At 44.7% G+C, this 18,793-nt stretch overlaps 1 long non-coding RNA gene across 1 annotated transcript; it reads left to right on the top strand.

Moving 5' to 3' along the window:
- Positions 1-3,776: 3,776 nt before the first annotated feature.
- LOC130290760 (uncharacterized) lies at positions 3,777-17,587 on the top strand. Its single transcript, XR_008847686.1, has 4 exons — positions 3,777-3,894; positions 4,321-4,377; positions 15,662-15,785; positions 16,192-17,587. It is a non-coding gene; the product is annotated as an uncharacterized LOC130290760 (long non-coding RNA).
- The last annotated feature ends 1,206 nt before the right edge of the window (positions 17,588-18,793 follow it).

Below are 18,793 nucleotides of genomic sequence, written 5' to 3'. Positions count from 1 at the left end.
GCGCACTGTTAAGCGTATTTATACGCAGAAAAAAACTCTTTTCTTGTTGTATACACCAGCCAGTGTATACTAATGTGTGGAATAGCACTGAATTTAGCACCGAAACAGAAATACAGGTACTAAATAGTAAACTACTTGGTTGTATGTAGGCCCTTTGCAATGATAAGGGCACTGTTAAGCGTATTTGTATGCAGGAAAACCTTTTTTTTTTCTTTAATACACCGGCAGGTGTATAACGTGTGGTATAACACTTAATTTAGCACAGAGACAGAAAAAAAGGTGGCATATGGTACGCTATTTGCTTGAATTTAGGCCCCTCTGCAACGATAAGGCCACTGAAAAAGCATATTTTTACGCAGGAAAAGATTTTTTTTCTTTAATACACCGGCAGGTGTATAACGTGTGGTATAAAACAGAAATACAGGTACTAAATAGTACGCTATTTGCTTGTATGTAGGCCCTTTGCAATGATAAGGCCAATGTTAAGCGTATTTTTACGCAGGAAAACTTTTTTTTCTTTAATACACCGGCAGGTATATAACGTGTGGTATAACACTGAATTTAGCACAGAGACAGAAAAAAAGGTGGTTTATGGTACGCTATTTGCTTGTATTTAGGCCCTTTGCTATGATAATGCCACTGAAAAAGCGTATTTGTACTCAGGAAAAACTTTTTTTTCTTTAATACACCTGCAGGTGTATAACGTGTGGTATAACACTGAATTTAGCACAGAGACAGAAAAAAAGGTAATATATGGTACGCTATTTGCTTGTATTTAGGCCCTTTGCAATGATAAGGCCACTGTTAATCGTATTTTTACTCAGGGAAAAAAAATTTTTCTTTAATACACCGGCAGGTGTATAACGTGTGGTATAACACTGAATTTAGCACAGAGACAGAGTAACAGGTGAAAAATGGTAAAAAGGCACTAAAGTCCACACTAATATGACTTATTTCTGAACAGCAGTAGGACCCAACAGTGCAGCACCACCAAAAAAAAATATCCAGGGATTAAACCCTAAATTGCACTCTGTCACACAATTCAGAGCAGCAGAAGATTTGTGGAGAAAAAAAAACTCAATAGAGCTGAAAAATGAGGAGATGAGATGCTTCAGAAAGTTCAGGCAGCTTGGAGATCTGTATGAGGCAGCTGACAGCTATCTGCCCCTCTCTGCTGCAATGCTCAATAACGTGAATAGGAGGTTTAGCAATCAATGATCCTTCTCAGTGTAACAGCACAGCACTCTGCACTCCTGTCTTTCCCTAACGCTGATGTGACTAGCAGTTGCAGTGTAACGCTGTGGTATGAGCTATTCACACACACACAGTCCCGTCCTCTCCATCTGAGTGCATAGATGAAAGGAAGAGAGGCAAGATGGCCGCCGATTATATAGGGGCTGTGACATCACAGGGGTCAGTGAACACTGATAGGCTGCATCTCACATGTGGTTCAGGGTCAGCCCGCCTACCTTCATTCCCGCCCTCCCATAATCCCCTGCCCCATGTACTCACATGTGGATCCGCCATCTTAGCTCTACAATAGCCTGGAATGCTATAAAATGGAGTTTAATGAAGCGATTTGTGCGATAGAATCGCGGCGATATTCGTATTCGTTGCAAATCGAATTTTTCATGAAATTCGTAATGAATTCGGGTTCGTTAAGTCTGATTTGCTCATCTCTAGCGATGGCCTCTGAGAGGCCATCGTATGTTGAAATTATCGTATGTCGGGCCATTGTAGGTCGGGGGATCACTGTACACACCTTAAATAAAGACTTTGGTAGTTCTGTAGTGCTGATCTGAAGGACATTCCCAAGGACAGGTAGAGGTGTAGGGTCTGGGGGTAGGTTGTTGTGTTTGACCCTCCCCCACCATTTAATGAGATAAATTAGGAGAGTGACCCCAGTAGCCAAGAGTAGTGTTGCTGCAACATTTAGAGCCATCCAGTTAATTCGGCTCTGTCTGTACTTTGCTCTTCTATATCTATAAATGACCCAACAATGGGCATCGGTCCAATATGTGATCATTAAAAAGAAGTTTAGTGTCTTTAAAGTTTAGAGTTACAGCTCTTTTGTGTAACACGGTTCTGCTTTTCCTATAGGTCCATATCAACTGGTCACCAGGCTTAGTATACAGCCCCAAATGCTGCTTTGTGAATGGTCCATCTTGTTTCTTAATTTAAAAAATGTGGTCTTTCTTGTATGTGGGTTTTTGACTAGTAATACACTTCAGCTCAGTTCATTTGGTAGATGGCGCAGCCATTTGATGGCTTATCTCCTCCTAAGTATGAAAGCTTGGCATGAAAACTGTGCATAATGCGACTTAAAGGGGTACTCCGCCCCTAGACATATTATCTCTTATCCAAAGATAGGGGATAAGATGTCTGATCTCGGCTGTGGCACCCCAGACATCTGGTGAATGGAGCAAACTTTGCTCCGTGCCGGATGACTGGCGATGCGGGGTGGCCATCATGCCCCCTCCCATAGACTTGCATTGAGGGGGTGTGGCCGTGACATCACGAGCTGGGTGTGGCTGTGACGTCACGAGGGGCTGCATTCGAACGCCAGGTGCAGCAGGAAGGTCGATAGGGGATAAGATGCCTAGGGGTGGAGTACCCCTTTAACTACAGTAAAACATTTCTTTAAATGTTTCTAATAGGAAATGTCTTAATAGAGTAGTCCCTCAAGTTACAATATTAATCGGTTCCAGGACGACCATTGTATGTTGAAACTAGAGATGAGCGAACTTACAGTAAATTCGATTTGTCACGAACTTCTCGGCTCGGCAGTTGATGACTTATCCTGCGTAAATTAGTTCAGCCTTCAGGTGCTCCGGTGGGCTGGAAAAGGTGGATACAGTCCTAGGAAAGAGTCTCCTAGGACTGTATCCACCTTTTCCAGCCCACGGGAGCACCTGAAAGCTGAACTAATTTATGCAGGAAAAGTCATCAACTGCCGAGCAGAGAAGTTTGTGACGAATCGAATTTACTGTAAGTTCGCTCATCTCTAGTTTCAACATACAATGGTCGTCCTGGAACCGATTAATATTGTAACTTGAGGGACTACTCTATTAAGACATTTCCTATTACAAACATTTAAAGAAATGTTTTACTGTAGTTAAAGGGGTACTCCACCCCTAGGCATCTTATTCCCTATCGACCTTCCTGCTGCACCTGGCGTTCGAATGCAGCCCCTCGTGACGTCACAGCCACACCCAGCTCGTGATGTCACGGCCACACCCCCTCAATGAAATTTACTGTAAGTTCGCTCATCTCTAGTTGAAACCATTGTATGTTGAGAGCAGAACTCTATGGAAACCTGGTAATTGGTTCTGAAGCCACCAAAATGTCATCCAAAAATAGGAAAAAGTGAGGATTAAAGAAAAATAAGTAGATAACTAATACAGATAAAGCAAATCCTTACATATAAAAGTAAGAAAGATCTGCTGGGAGCTGTAATCACTGTCTATGTCAGTGTTTCCCAAGTAGGGAGCCTCCAGCTGTTGCAAAACTACAACTTCCAGCATGCCCGGACAGCCAACGGCTGTCCGGGCATGCTGGGAGTTGTAGTTTTGCAACAGCTGGAGGCACCCTGGTTAGGAAACACCGGCTTATGTAGAGGACAGGAGCTTCTTCAGGGTCTTGTACAGTACACATAGTGGGGGAGATTTATCAAAACCTGTGCAGAGGAAAACTTGCCCAGTTGCCCATAGCAACCAATCAGCTCACTTCTTTCATTTTCATGAAGGCCTGTGAAAAATGAAAGAAGCAATCTGATTGGTTGCTATGGGCAACTGGACAACTTTTCCTCTAGGCAGGTTTTGATAAATCTCCCCTAGTGTCCCTAATGGAGCCGCCCTTACTTGGTGTCCAAAAGAGCAGCTAACCCTGGCACAGGTAAGGAGTAGTACAGAACTTGTAGTTCCTCCCTGTACTGTAGGGGGCGCTACCAGACATCAGTCAGTGCATACACAAAAATGAGCCGACCGGACCGAACGTTTCACTCCGGTCGGCTCATTGAAATGAATGACATACGGGAGCGCATACGGTGACATACGGGAGCGCGAGCTTTTAGCTCCCCCCTGCCGTATGCGCTCCCGTATGGGACAAAACGTAGTCTGAACCCAGCCTTAGTTGGTTTCGGTTAGTTCAGTAAGGGTGAACCCAGTTGAGAGTAGGCTGAGATGACTCCTGCGAATACATGGCAGGCTATCTAACAAATGATTCTCGTAATGTCAACAGTATCACGTTGTTCACAAGCACACATCACGTCCAGCTCACCACGCCTGCATGTTAACTCCTTGTTTCCTCTCTTGGTGCAAGGAAGGTGTGAACACAACCAATGACATGGATAAAAGATGCAGAGCTCCAGCACTCAAGGTGAGCAATGGAAGGAGCTCCTCCCCATCGTATGCAATCAAATTTAAGATGTTGTGACAAAACAGATTTTTCTTATGACCCAAGATTTGCCATTTGCAGATGATCTTGCAGTAACTTTGTATGGCCGTTATAGACAACCTCATTATAATATAGGGACAACCATACTGCACTATTAACCCCTTAGGGACTCAGCCTATTTTCACCTTAAAGGGGTACTCCGGTGAAAACCTTTTTTCTTTTAAATCAACTGGTGGCAGAAAGTTAAACATATTTGTAAATTACTTCTATTAAAAAATCTTAATCCTTCCAGTACTTATTACCTGCTGAATACTACAGAGGAAATTTCTTTCTTTTTGGAACACTGATGGCATCACGACCACAGTGCTCTCTGCTGACATCTCTGTCCATTTTAGCAACCATGCATAGCAAGATGAATGCTAAGGGCAGCATGGTGGCTCAGTGGTTAGCACTGCTACCTTCCAGTGCTGGGGACATAGGTTCAAATCCCACTAAGGACAACAATAAATATAGAGTTATTATAATGACGTCAGCAAAGAGCACTGTGCTTGTGATGTCATCAGAGAGAATTCCAAAAAGAAAAAAAAAATTTTCCTCTGTGGTATTCAACAGCTAATAAGTACAGGAAGGATTAAGATTTTTTTAATAGAAGTAATTTACAAATCTGTTTAACTTTCTGGCACCAGTTGATTTAAAAGAAAAAAGGTTTTCATCGGAGTACCCCTTTAAGGACTATGTACTTCTGAACAGTTTTTAAGGCAAAGCTAATTTCAAGTCCCTCACTATTACTCCATCTCATTCCTTCTGTGCCACGCATCTTCTCAGCAGCCTTTGTGGAGGAGTCGTGCCAGGAGTAGTGACCTGGGAGCCGCCTGCTGCAGCAAGTCCGTCCCGCTTTGCGGGGGGCTCTGGTGAAAACCAGCGGCTCTTTAGACTCTGCTCCCTGGTATGGCTCACGCCATAGTCCACAACAGGTATAGTGGATCCACACCACCGGCTGTTACAGTCCCCTAAAATGGCTGCTGAAGCTATGTGCATAGACTTTTATAGAAGCTTTGATATCACTCCTGTACTACCTCTTGATTCGCTGAGTGAGCTGTTTGAAAGGAATTATGGGATTCCATGAGGTTATGTAATCCTGTTGGGTCTATAATATTCTGATATATTGATCGCTACATCTATACTCATATGCCTTTGCTAAATGCTGTATGCTAATGCAATATTGTAGAAGAATTTTTGTTTTCCTTAATACAAAACATTTCATAAACCTTGGGATATAGACTCTGAATACAGAACGTCTAAACATTGGACTTCGCTGAAAGATGAAGAAACCTCAAGCTAGAACTCTCACAAGATAAAAAATTTTGGGGGGCTTTTTCTCCTTTTACCCCTTATGAAAAGGAACAGTTGGGGTCTACACCAGCATGTTAGTATAAAAAAATAAAAAAATTTACACTAACATGCTAGTGTTGCCCTATATTTTTCATTTTCACAAGAGGTAAAAGGGAAAAACGCCCCCCAAAATGTGTTACGCAATTTCTCCCGAGTGCGGAGATACCCCAATATGTGGGCGCAAAGTGCTCTGGGGGCGCACAACAAGGCCCAGAAGGGAGAGTGCGCCATGTACATTTGAGGTGATTTGCACAGGGGTGGCTGATTGTTACAGCGGTTCTGACAAACGCAAAAAAAAACACACCCACATGTGACCCCATTTTGGAAACTACACCCCTCACGGAATGTAATAAGGGGTGCAGTGAGAATTTACACCCCACAGGTGTCTGACGGATCTTTGGAACAGTGGTCCGTGAAAATGAAAAATTTTGCACAGCCCACTGTTCCAAAGATTTGACAGACACCAGTGGGGGGTAAATGCTCACTGTACCCCTCATTACATTCTGTGAGGGGTCTAGTTTCCAAAATGGTATGCCATGTGTTTTTTTTTTTTTTTTGCTGTCCTGGCACCATAGCGGCTTCCTAAATGCAACATGCCCCCCCGAGCAAAATTTGCTCTCGAAAAGCCAAATATGATGCTTTCTCTTCTGAGCATTGTAGTTCGCTCACAGTGCACTTCAGGTCCACTTATGGGGTACCTCCATACTCTAAAGAGATGTGGTTACAAATTTTGGGGGGTCTTTTCTGCTATTAACCCTTGCAAAAATGTGAAATTTTGGGGGAAACCCACATTTTAGTGTAAAAAACTTTTTTTTTTACATATGCAAAAGTCGTGAAACACCTGTGGGGTATTAACCCCTTAAGGACTGAGCCCTTTTTCACCTTTTCACACATTTTTTGCAATTCTGACCACTGTCACTTTAAACATTAATAACTCTGGAATGCTTTTAGTTATCAATCTGATTCCGAGATTGTTTTTTCGTGACATATTCTACTTTAACACAGTGGTAAAATTTTGTGGTAACTTCTATCCTTTCTTGGTGAAAAGTCACAAAATTTGATGAAAAATGTGAAAATTTAGCATTTTTCTAACTTTGAAGCTCTCTGCTTGTAAGGAAAATGGATATTCAAAATAATTTTTTTTTTATTCACATATGCAATATGTCTACTTTATGTTTGCATCATAAAATTGACGTGTTTTTACTTTTGGAAGATACCATAGGGCTTCAAAGTTCAGCAGCAATTTTCCAATTTTTCACAAAATTTTGAAACTCACTTTTTTTCAGGGACCAGTTCAGGTTTGAAGTGGATTTGAAGGGTCTTCATATTAGAAATACCCCATAAAAGACCCCATTATAAAAACTGCACCCCCCAAAGTATTCAAAATGACATTCAGTCAGCATTTTAACCCTTTAGGTGTTTCACAGGAATAGCAGCAAAGTGAAGGAAAAAATTCACAATCTTCATTTTTTAAACTCGCATGTTTTTGTAGACCCAATTTATGAATTTTTGCAAGGGGTAAAAAGGAGAAAATTTTTACTTGTATTTGAAACCCAATTTCTCTCGTGTACGCACATACCTCATATGTCTATGTTAATTGTTAGGCGGGCGCAGTAGAGGGCTCAGTAGGGAAGGAGCGACAAATAGTTTTTTGGGGGCATGTCACATTTAGGAAGCCCCTATGGTGCCAGAACAGCAAAAAAAAAAAACACACGGCATACCATTTTGGAAACTAGACCCCTCGGGGAACATAACAAGGGGTAAAGTGAACCTTAATACCCCACAGGTGATTCACGACTTTTGCATATGTAAAAAAAAAAAAAAAAAAATTTCTCTAAAATGCTTGGTTTCCCAAAAGTTTTACATTTTTAAAAAGGGTAATAGCAGAAAATACCCCACAAAATTTGAAGCCCAATTTCTCCCGATTCCGAAAACACCCCATATAGGGGTGAAAAGTGCTCTGCTGGCGCACTACAGGTCTCAGAAGAGAAGGAGTCCCATTTGGCTTTTTTGAAGGAAATTTTGCTCTGGGGGCATGCCACATTTAAGAAGCCCCTATGGTGCCAGGACAGCAAAAAACCCCACATGGCATACCATTTTGGAAACTAGACCCCTTGGGGAACGTAAAAAGGGGTAAAGTGAACCTTAATACCCCACAGGGGTTTCACAACTTTTGCATATGTAAAAAAAAAAAAAAAAATTTTACCTAAAATGCTTGGTTTCCCCAAAAATTTACATTTTTACAAAGGGTTAAAGCAGAACATATCCCCCAAAATTTGAAGCCAAATTTCTCCCGATTCAGAAAATGCTCCATATGGGGGTGAAAAGTGCTCTGCTGGCGCACTAGAGGTCTCAGAAGAGAAGGAGTCACATTTGGCTTTTTGAAAGCAAATTTTGCTCTGGGGGCATGCCGCATTTAGGAAGCCCCTATGGTGCCAGAACAGCAAAAAAAAAAACACATGGCATACCATTTTGGAAACTAGATCCCTCGGGGAATGTAACAAGGGGTTAAGTGAACCTTAATACCCCACAGGTGTTTCACGACATTTGCATATGTAAAAAAAAAAATTTTTTTTTTACCTAAAATGCCTCTTTTCCCAAAAATTTTACATTTTTAAAAAGGGTAAAAGCAGAAAATACCCCCAAAATTTGTAACACAATTTCTCCCGAGTACGGCGATACCCCATATGTGGCCCTAAACTGTTGCCTTGAAATACGACAGGGCTCCAAAGTGAGAGCGCCATGCGCATTTGAGACCTGAATTAGGGACTTGCATAGGGGTGGACATAGGGGTATTCTACACCAGTGATTCCCAAACAGGGTGCCTCCAGCTGTTGTAAAACTCCCAGCATGCCTAGACAGTCAGTGGCTATCTGGCAATACTGGGAGTAGTTGTTTTGCAACAGCTGGAGGCTCCGTTTTGGAAACAGTGGCGTACCAGACATTTTTCATTTTGATTGGGGAGGGGGGCTGTGTAGGGGTATGTGTATATGTAGTGTTTTTTACTCTTTATTTTATTTTGTGGTAGTGTAGTGTAGTGTAGAGTTTTTAGGGTACAGTCACACAGGCGGGGGATTACAGCGAGTTTCCCACTGCGAGTTTGGGCTGCCGCGCAACATTTGCTGCATCGCAAACTTGCAGCCTGATACTCACTGTAAGCCCCCTGCCCATGTGAATGTACCCTGTAGATTCACAGGGGGGGGGGGGGAGCCTCAGACATTTTTCATTTTTATTGGGGAGGGGGGCTGTGTAGGGGTATGTGTATATGTAGTGTTTTTTACTTTTTATTTTATTGTGTGTTAATGTAGTGTAGTGTTTTAGGGTGCAGTCACACGGGCGGGGGTTCACAGTAGTTTCACGCTGGCAGTTTGAGCTGCGGCAGAAAATTTGCCGCAGCTAAAACTTGCAGCCGGATACTTACTGTAATCCTCCGCCCATGTGAGTGTACCCTGTACGTTCACATTGGGGAGGGGGGGGGGGGCATCCAGCTGTTGCAAAACTACAACTCCCAGCATGTACGGTCTATCAGTGCATGCTGGGAGTTGTAGTTTTGCAACCGCTGGAGGCTCCGTTTTGGAAACAGTGGCGTACCAGACGTTTTTCATTTTTATTGGGGAGGGGAGGGGGGTTGTATAGGGGTATGTGTATACGTAGTGTTTTTTACTTTTTATTGTGTGTTAGTGTAGTGTTTTTAGGGTACAGTCGCACGGGCGGGGGGTTCACAGTAGTTTCTCGCTGGCAGTTTGAGCTGCGGCAGAAAATTTGCCGCAGCTAAAACTTGCAGCCGGATACTTACTGTAATCCTCCGCCCATGTGAGTGTACCCTGTACGTTCACATTGGGGGGGGGGGGGGGGGACATCCAGCTGTTGCAAAACTACAACTCCCAGCATGTACGGTCTATCAGTGCATGCTGGGAGTTGTAGTTTTGCAACCGCTGGAGGCTCCGTTTTGGAAACAGTGGCGTACCAGACGTTTTTCATTTTTATTGGGGAGGGGAGGGGGGTTGTATAGGGGTATGTGTATACGTAGTGTTTTTTACTTTTTATTGTGTGTTAGTGTAGTGTTTTTAGGGTACAGTCGCACGGGCGGGGGGTTCACAGTAGTTTCTCGCTGGCAGTTTGAGCTGCGGCAGAAAATTTGCCGCAGCTAAAACTTGCAGCCGGATACTTACTGTAATCCTCCGCCCATGTGAGTGTACCCTGTACGTTCACATTGGGGGGGGGGGGGGGGGACATCCAGCTGTTGCAAAACTACAACTCCCAGCATGTACGGTCTATCAGTGCATGCTGGGAGTTGTAGTTTTGCAACCGCTGGAGGCTCCGTTTTGGAAGCAGTGGCGTACCAGACGTTTTTCATTTTTATTGGGGAGGGGAGGGGGGTTGTATAGGGGTATGTGTATACGTAGTGTTTTTTACTTTTTATTGTGTGTTAGTGTAGTGTTTTTAGGGTACAGTCGCACGGGCGGGGGGTTCACAGTAGTTTCTCGCTGGCAGTTTGAGCTGCGGCAGAAAATTTGCCGCAGCTCAAACTTGCAGCCGGATACTTGCTGTAATCCTCCGCCCATGTGAGTGTACCCTGTACGTTCACATTGGGGGGGGGGAGAAACATCCAGCTGTTGCAAAACTACAACTCCCAGCATGTACGGTCTATCAGTGCATGCTGGGAGTTGTAGTTTTGCAACAGCTGGAGGCACACTGGTTGTGAAACACCGAGTTTGGTAACAAACTCAGTGTTTTGCAACCAGTGTGCCTTCAGCTGTTGCAAAATCTACAACCCCCAGCATGTACGGACAGCGGAAGGGCATGCTGGGTCTTGTAGTTATGCAACAGCTGGAGGCATACTACTTTGGCTGGGGATGCTGGGGACTGTAGTTATGCAACAGCTGGAGACACACTGGATTGCTACATAACTCACTGTGCCTTCAGCTGTTGCAAAACTACAACTCCCAGCAGTCACCAACAGCCAACGGGCATGCTGGGAGTTGTAGTTATGCAACCAGCAGATGCACTACTACAACTCCCAGCATGCACTTTAGCTGTTTGTGCAAGCTGGGAGTTGTAGTTACACAACAGCTGAAGGTACACTTTTCCATAGAAAAAATGTGCCTCCAGCTGTTGCAAAACTACAAGACCCAGCATGCCCATAAGGGCATGCTGGGAGTTGTGGTGGTCTGCCTCCTGCTGTTGCATAACTACAGCTCCCAGCATGCCCTTTTTGCATGCTGGGAGCTGTTGCTAAGCAACAGCAGGAGGCTGTCACTCACCTCCAACGATCCTCGCCGCACAGGTCAGTCCCTCGTCGTCGCCGCCGCGGCCGTCGCTCCTGGGGCCCCGATCCCAACATTGACGCCGGGGATCGGGGTCCCCAGCACCCGGGGTGCACGTCCCGCACCCGCTCACGTCCTCCGGAAGAGGGGTGGAGCGGGTTGCGGGAGTGACACCCGCAGCAGGCGCCCTGATTGGTCGGCCGGTAATCCGGCCGACGAATCAGGGCGATCGTGAGGTGGCACCAGTGCCACCTCACCCCTGCAGGCTCTGGCTGTTCGGGGCCGTCTCTGACGGCCCCGATCAGCCAGTAATTCCGGGTCACCGGGTCACTGGAGACCCGATTGACCCGGAATCGCCGCAGATCGCTGGACTGAATTGTCCAGCGATCTGCGGCCATCGCCGACATGGGGGGGCATAATGACCCCCCTGGGCTATATGCCCCGATGCCTGCTGAACGATTTCAGCAGGCATCGGGCACCGGCTCCCCTCCAGCTAGCGGCGGGGGGCCGGGATTTGACAGGACGTACTCAAACGTCCTGAGTCCTTAAGGACTCGGAAAAGGGGCCGTTTGAGTACGTCCTGCGTCCTTAAGGGGTTAAGGCTCACTTTATCTTTTGTTACGTTTCCAAAATGGTATGCCATGTGTTTTTTTTTTTTTGCTGTCCTGGCACCATAGGGGCTTCCTAAATGCAACATGCCCCCGGAGCAAAATTTGCTCTCAAAAAGCCAAATATGACTCCTTCTCTTCTGAGCATTGTAGTTCGTTCGCAGTGCACTTCAGGTCCACTTATGGGGTACCTCCATACTCAGAAGAGATGGGGTTACAAATTTTGGGGGGTCTTTTCTACTATTAACCCTTGCAAAAATGTGAAATTTGGGGGGAAACCCACATTTTAGTGAAATTTTTTTTTTTTTTTTACATATGCAAAAGTCGTGAAACACCTGTGGGGTATTAAGGCTCACTTTATTCCTTGTTATGTTCCACAAGGGGTCTAGTTTCCAAAATGGTATGCCATGTGCTTTTTTTGTTGCTGTTGTGGCACCACAGGGGCTTCCTAAATGCGACATGCCCCCCAAAAACCATTTCAGAAAAACGTACTCTCCAAAATCCCCTTGTCGCTCCTTCGCTTCTGAGCCCTCTACTGCGCCCGCCGAACACTTTACATAGACATATGAGGTATGTGCTTACTCTAGAGAAATTGGGCTACAAATACAAGTAAACATTTTCTCCTTTTACCCCTTGTAAAAATTAAAAAATTGGGTCTACAAGAACATGCGAGTGTAAAAAATGAAGATTTTGAATTTTCTCTTTCACTTTGCTGCTTTTCCTGTGAAACACCTAAAGGGTAAAAACGCTGACTGAATGTCATTTTGAATACTTTGGGGGTGCAGTTTTTATAATGGGGTCATTTATGGGGTATTTCTAATATGAAGGCCCTTCAAATCCACTTTAAACCTGAACTGGTCCCTGAAAAATTGTGTTTGAAAATTTTGTGGAAAATTGGAAAATTGCTGCTGAATTTTGAAGCCCTCTGATGTCTTCCAAAAGTAAAAACTCGTCAATTTTATGATGCAATCATAAAGTAGACATATTGTATATGTGAATTAAAAAAAAAATATTTGGAATATTCATTTTCCTTACAAGCAGAAAGCTTCAAAGTTAGAAAAATGCAAATTTTTTTATTTTTTCATCAAATTTGGGGTTTTTCACCAAGAAAAGATGCAAGTTACCACAAAAATTTACCACAATGTTAAAGTAAAATATGTCATGAAAAAATATTCTCAGAATCAGAATAATAAATAAAAGCATTCCAGAGTTTTTAATGTTTAAAGTGACAGTGGTCAGATTTGCCAAAAAGGGCTTCGTCCTAGAGGTGAAAATGGGCTCCGTCCTTAAGGGGTTAATGGACACTAGATATGCAAGAATTTTACGGACGCAATATTTGAACAACCAATCAAAATGTAATATGCTAATTGGGATGTCATAATTTACCCTCCTACTTTGCAATGTTAAAACCAACTGTTTCTTCCTGAATAAAGTAGTGCTCTTTGGGGAGCACCAGAGCTTCCAGCCAAGAAAGAGTGTATACCAACATATCCTGTGTGGTGTATATCATTTTGTGTCGACACTTGGCAAAGTGAAGAGCAGCCCGGTCAATCACATTTGAAAAGCCCCCACTCGATCCATCCTTGACAATCCTTTCTCCTTTCTGTCATGTGGCTGAAACTTTTAGAAAAGTGTTCACTCATCTCTAAGCCTAACAAGTGGGCAATTCCAGTGTGCAAAGGAATTAAAGGAAATCTGTCATCAGTGTCACTTGCACCAACCTGTCGGTACAGACAGGTAGTGCAGGTGGCAATGATGACAATGGTACTTACCTTGTCCCTACCGTGCTGTCATTCTCCATCAATCCTCTTTTGTATCTTCAGTTCTGGGCACAACTTGGGAAATGGGCGGAGCATAGTGACATCAATAAGCTCCTCCCATGCTTCAAGTCGGGCCCCGAGCTAAAGGTACTGAAGAGGATTGCTGGAGTACGACAGCACGGAACGGGACCAGGTAAGTACCATTGTCATCATTGCCACCGGCACAACCTGTCTGTACCATCAGGTTAGTGCAGGTGACACTGATGACGGATTTCCTTTAAAGTCACTGGGTTGATAAACAAGAAAAGGTTTGTGAAAGGCTCAATGAAAGAGGCTACCAAAATTAGAAAAATAAGGTTTGTAAATGTGATTGCCAGTCTCTTCTCGTGAGTAATCATAAAAAAAAAACAGGTATATCACACAAAGTAACTATAATGACTCCTTACTGTATGGACAATAATGCAATAAAAAACATATCATTTAAACACTCCTCCTCATAAATGGAGGAGTCAAAGTCATTCCAGTTAGATGTGAAACTTTAGGGCATCTTTTGTCCCCAAGTCTGTTTGTCAGTGATATAGGTTAAAAAAAACTTTAAAAAAAAACACTAAATGTGGCTGCCCATAATAGGCTTTTATTTTTGTGGCCAAGTCTGTAAGGTATGTGAATAAATGGTTACAGAAAAAAACTTTTACTTCTTAGACTATGGGAGCCAGCCCTTAAGTTACTAGTTACATCAACTATAATACCTCGTATGTAATATATTTGGTATCATGTCAATAATTTATCAGATCATGTAACTTCCAGGGCATTGAATCCCTCTGCAGTCTCTAAACACTTTGCCAGGTGTCACCACAGTGATGCTACTATCCAAAGATACTTGGGTAAAGACCTTGTTCATACACCCATGAGGGGCAGAGATAGGAAAAGCTTGTGAGGCTTTCTGGATTTTCACTCTAGGAACAAGATATCCAAACGTGTTTTGATCTATCAATATTGACACTAATATTTGTGTTAATTTATTATACATATTATTGTGCCATATTTTTGTGACTTTAATAGTTATCAGTATTCAGGAGTTTAAAGGGGGTACTCCGGCCCTAAGGCATCTCATCCCCTATCCAAAGGATAGGGGATAAGATGTCTGATCGCGGGGGTCCCCCGCAATCTCCCATGCAGCACCCACCTGTTGGAACTGCACGCAGCGCTGCAGCCTCCCAGTCTGCCGGGTCACAACTACGGGGCCGGAGTATTGTGATGTCACAACTCCGCCCCCGTGTCACGTCATGCCCCGCCCCCCAATGCAAGTCTATGGGAGGGGGCGTGACGGCCGTTACAGGTGGGTGCTGCATGTGAGATTACAGGAGTCCTCAGTAACGGGACCCCCTTGATCAGACATCTTATCCCCTATCCAAAGGGGTGATGTACCCCTTTAATGGAATCCATGTGTTTCCCCACCATGGGCGGAGGGTATTTTTTTTTTTATTGATTGAAGAACACATACTGGGGGCTAAATATAAACATGCATCTTTAAATACAGTTTGGACTATGATTAAGAACATTTGTTTGTCATGAGGACAGGAAGTGGCGGCGGCTTGAGCTAGGGCCACATGTTCCGGGGCTCCGGCCCCGCCCCCTGAGCCCTCGGGACGGACGTGGAGCTGATGCCGACCCCAGGATGCCGGGATACTCACAGGGTAACGCCGCCAGCACTATTTGCCAACCCGGATGCCCTGTGAGAGCTGGGAGCGAGATGGTGGTGGCGCGACCCGTTGCTGGACAGTACGGGAGGCGGAGGTGGCGGGGCGGAGGTCTTCTCCCCCCCCACGTGTGCTGCGGAGGGAGACGCTGGAGATGAGGTGAGAGAGAGGGAGGTGTGGACTTTCGCGGCCAGTAACAGAGAGGAGTTTTGGGCCTGCTCCAGAAGCCCATATATGGTGGCACCTGCCTCACAGCGCGGTGTAGCGGCGTGGAGGTGGTGAGGGGTACGTGTGGTGTTCCGCTACTCCTTGCTGGGACTAGATCAGGCCAGACCAGATCCCTTTTTTAGTGGAAAGGAAAGAGGAATTGAGAAAAAGACCTGATGCTACATGTGATAATTATCTTAATAGCCGTTAAGCTGGTGAGTTATCGCTTCCTTTTGGGGAGCAGGACACTTAAGTAGGCAGTCTCCCTGGATGGAGGAGTCTAATATGGTGATAAACTGCTATGAAACCTACTCACGGATTTCCTTTAATAGGTGAAACCAGCTATTAATACCTCGGCAATATTTTGAACAGCAGCAGCCCCCAGCACTGGTCCCATGTGGAATAGAGAATACTGGACGCCAGACTTCCTGCCTGGTCACTCCTTCTAGCGACTTGGTGAGTGATAGCCGTGGCAATGGATATGACGAGGTCCCCCCCTTCTCCCCCTGTGGTGGTTGGTAAGGGGGGTTACTTGGTTGTTACACATGGGAAGGGAGTTACAATATTCCTAACTACAGTGGTAGTGATGCTCCTGTCCTGCTTATCTGGGCTAAGCCCTAATGGACAACCAGGGGCTTGGGGAACTGAATTTATTGAGCGTTGTGGGACTGGCGCCCCCCTCCCTCCTCCTTTTAGGCATCCTTTGCTCTTAACTATGGAAATTCTTTGCCCATAATGAAAATCTGCATGGACTTTGAGGAGTATGGGCGGTATAATTATGGCCACGCAGATGCACCTACGGCCTGTCCTACTGCTAAACTGATGTCTTTAGAGGACTCATTCCTCCCTCTCTCTTATACAGGAGTAACCTGGACTCACGGACTAAATCGAACAACTTTGCCCTAGCAGACCCCCTCTTCCATGGAATTGGACCCTCTCCCTGGACCCACTAAGCTCAGTGACTCTGGGGGGATATTGGACTGTCTATCAGGGGGAGCATGAACACGCTAACGATTTTTTAGTTGCATATTAGTATGCTATATCTGGTGATGGATACTGCTAGATCAGGCTGTGATATCCTCTGCTCAAAGAGCTGTGTGGGACTACGAATCCTCACCCTTGTATGTTGTAAATAATTGGATGTAAATTACTGGGTGGGTGGGGCCTATGGTGCATAAAGTCGCTAAGATAATAAGTGGCACCCTGGTGGCGGTACGTACACCTCATAAATATAAAGCGAAGAGATAAAGCAGGAGAAATAGCCCCCAAGGTGAACCCCAGAAGATCAGGGGGTAGCTCGCCACAAAAAGATAAGGGGGCTATGGGTAAACTGGATAAAATATGGAAGTCTCCAGTTGTGGGTATTAAAACGAGAACCCAGAAGGATCTCTCCCCTAGTAAAACCGGCTCTAGGTACTCGGTACTGGAGGTGGAAGAAACTGAGGATAGGCAGACTGTGCCCTCTATGGGAACTCAGATGTTGGAGGAAATCTTGGGAGGGGTAAAAAAAAATCTAACTGTGCAATTGAGGAGATAAATAAACAACTGGGTGTGGTATCTACTGAGGTATCTCTGATAAGACACGATATGACTAAGATGAGAGATAGGATTTCCAGATTGGAGGAAGAAGCCCCTAAAACAGAAAATAGGATTAAGGTTCTGGAGGAGGAGGTTAATGATTTGAAAATGATTATCAAAGATAAGCTCACTGACCTTGAAGATAGATCTAGACGTTGTAATATAAGGATGGTGGGGTTTCCTGAAGGGGCGGAGGGGGGGGGGGGGGACTCTGCTATCCAGTTTCTCACAGGCTGAAGGACGTGATAGGTGAAGGGCATTTTACCCCAATGTTTGGGATTGAACGAGCTCATCGGGTACCAAGGCGGATACCTCCTCTGGGGGGCTCCCCTAGGACAATCCTAATCAAGTTATATACCTCCCAGGATAGGGACACGATCCTTAGGAGGGCAAGAGAGGTGAGGGACCTACAGTACAATGGGCAGAATATTTTTGTATATCCGGATTTCTCCTGGGAGACCCAGAGGAAAAGGGCATCCTTTCGGGAGATAAAAAGGCGAATAAAGAATGCGGGGGTCCCCTTTTCTCTTCTGTTTCCAACGAGACTCCGGGTAGAGCATAAGGGAAACGTAATAATATTCGGAACCTCACAGGAGGTCTCAGATTGGATGGATAAAGAAGGCATGTAGTATAGGATATTATTGCGGCACTAGGGGTTAGAAGTATTAGTTGAGTACTAATCCTGCGTCTGAGGGGGGGTGGGGGGGGTTGCGGGGTGTCACTAGGATAGAAATGCATAGTAGAAATACGGTGCATTATCGGGAGGGAGGAAGGGGGGGAAGGGGGAGGGATGGCGCGGGGAGGCGGAGGGGGAGGGAGAGAAAGAGGGGGAAGGGGAAAGAATTTTTTTTTTTTTTTTCTCTCTTAGATTAATATGTCTTTGTTTAAGATGTTAGCCTGGAATGTGCGAGGCATGTCAGATAGAATTAAAAAGTGTGCAATTTTTGATTATGTTCGGGGGTCCCTTCCTGCTATCATATGCTTGGTCGATACCCATAGGTCAAGAGATGAGCAGATATTACCAAGGAGGTGGGCTAAGGAAGAATTCCACTTCAGATTTTCTACGTACTCTGCGGGAGTCTCAGTATATGTTCATAGGAAGGTACCACTCGAAATAAAAGATTCAAAGGTAGATAGGTATGGTCGATACGTATTTCTTTATGGAATGTGGGAAAGTAGGGCTATTATCTTGGCCTTTGTATATATTCCTCCACCCTTTAGAGTGGATGTTCTGAGGGATCTCGTGAGTTATAGCGAAAGGAAGACATATGCGGCATTATGGATAGTTGGGGATATGAATAACGTAATGGACCCTAGTATGGACAGATACAAACTAGGTAGGAATGTAGGGGGGAGTGAAACAGCATTGGCGAGGTACTGTGGAGAGATGAATTGGGTTGATGGGTGGCGGAAACTAAACCCACGAGTAAGACAATACTCATGCTTTAGTACTTCATATAACACTGCTTCCCGAATTGATCTCTGTCTTTGTGATAAGAACGCGATGATCTGGACCAGTAGAGTGCAATATAGAGCTAAAACCCTGTCGGACCACTGTCCAGTGGTGGTGGAAATTGGTGGTAAGGCAATGGATGGAAAAAGGCTGGGCTTTCGGCTCAACCCCCACTGGAAAGAACTAGTGGGAGACCAGGACTGGTTTAGACAGGAAATGGAAGCATTCTGGGAAATTAACTATAATTCTGCGAGTCCTCAAATAGTATGGGATGCCATGAAGGCATTCTTGATGGGCCTATATATAGGGTGAATTAATAAAAAGAAAAAGGAATTTGCCCAGGAGGAATCAATGCTGATTAGTAAAGTGGTAACGTTAGAAACTGGGATAGACGAGGACAGCGGGGGTGAACGGCTGCTAGAGTTGAAGGCAG

The sequence above is a fragment of the Hyla sarda genome, chromosome 9 (assembly GCF_029499605.1).
Source record: "Hyla sarda isolate aHylSar1 chromosome 9, aHylSar1.hap1, whole genome shotgun sequence".
Lineage (NCBI taxonomy): Eukaryota > Metazoa > Chordata > Amphibia > Anura > Hylidae > Hyla > Hyla sarda.
The sequence above is the reverse complement of the archived record's forward strand: the minus strand, read 5'-3'. Positions and strand labels throughout refer to the sequence as shown.